Source organism: Caloenas nicobarica, chromosome Z, assembly GCF_036013445.1.
Source record: "Caloenas nicobarica isolate bCalNic1 chromosome Z, bCalNic1.hap1, whole genome shotgun sequence".
Taxonomy (NCBI): Eukaryota; Metazoa; Chordata; class Aves; order Columbiformes; family Columbidae; genus Caloenas; species Caloenas nicobarica.
Window position 1 is genome coordinate 54,470,366 of NC_088284.1, and position 890 is coordinate 54,471,255.

Here is an 890-nt window from a genome sequence, read left to right on the forward strand (position 1 = left end):
GGGAAGGGAAGGGAAGGGAAGGGAAGGGAAGGGAAGGGAAGGGAAGGGAAGGGAAGGGAAGGGAAGGGAAGGGAAGGGAAGGGAAGGGAAGGGAAGGGAAGGGAAGGGAAGGGAAGGGAAGGGAAAGGAAGGGAGGGAAGGGAGCAGAGGGTGCGGGAAGGGAAGGGAAGGTGTGGGAAGGTGTGGGAAGGGAAGGTGTGGGAAGGGAAGGGAAGGGAAGTTGTGGGAAGGTGTGGGAAGGGAAGGAGTGGGAAGGAGTGGGAAGGGAAGGGAAGGGAAAGGAAGGGAAGGGAAGGTGCGGGAAGGTGCGGGAAGGTGCGGGAAGGTGCGGGAAGGGAAGGGAAGGGAAGGGAAGGGAAGGGAAGAGAAGGGAAGGGAAGGGCAGGGAAGGGAAGGGAAGGGCAGGGAAGGGAAGGGAAGGGAAGGGAAGGGAAGGGAAGGGAAGGAAGGGAAGGGAAGGGAAGGGAAGGGAAGGGAAGGGAAGGGAAGGGAAGGGAAGGGAAGGGAAGGGAAGGGAAGGGAAGGGAAGGGAAGGTGCGGGAACGGAAGGGAAGGGAAAGGAAGGGAAGGGAAGGGAAGGGAAGGGAAGGGAAGGGAAGGGAAGGTGCGGGAAGGGAAGGGAAGGGAAGGTGCGGGAAGGGAAGGTGCGGGAAGGTGCGGGAAGGTGCGGGAAGGTGCGGGAAGGGAAGGGAAGGGAAGGGAAGGGAAGGGAAGGGAAGGTGCGGGAAGGGAAGGTGCGGGAAGGGAAGGGAAGGGAAGGGAAGGGAAGGGAAGGGAAGGGAAGGGAAGGGAAGGTGCGGGAAGGTGTGGGAAGGGAAGGTGTGGGAAGGGAAGGGAAGGGAAGGGAAGGTGTGGGAATGGAAGGGAAGGGAAGGAGTGGGAAGGAGTGG